Genomic DNA, 395 nt, shown 5'->3' on the forward strand with positions numbered 1-395 from the left:
TCCCTCCCTCCCTCCCTCTCTCCCTCCCTACCTGCCGGATGTGTTGCTCCCGCAGCCCTTCCAACAGAGCCCCTTTGCAGTCCTCGACCTGGTGCGTGCAAGGGGGATGACGGGGGGTATCGAGTGAGTTCGCGAATTTTCTCCGATAGACGGGAATGCCCTCGGGTGAAATGAGAGCGTGCCGTCGCTTTCTTCGCGACGAGAGCAACCGCTGCCTGCTTTCCTTCCTTTTCCCTCCTCCACCCGCCGAATGGACGCGGATCCACTGGCCGTCGCCTACACGTACACATGTATACGTATATATGTTTCACACAAACATGTATATATATACGTAACACTCACATATATATATCTCCCCTGTGAGAACCGGGAGGAGGGCGAGCGAGACTCGCCGG

Source organism: Nannochloropsis gaditana (assembly GCF_000240725.1).
Source record: "Nannochloropsis gaditana CCMP526 unplaced genomic scaffold scaffold470, whole genome shotgun sequence".
NCBI lineage: Eukaryota > Eustigmatophyceae > Eustigmatales > Monodopsidaceae > Microchloropsis > Microchloropsis gaditana.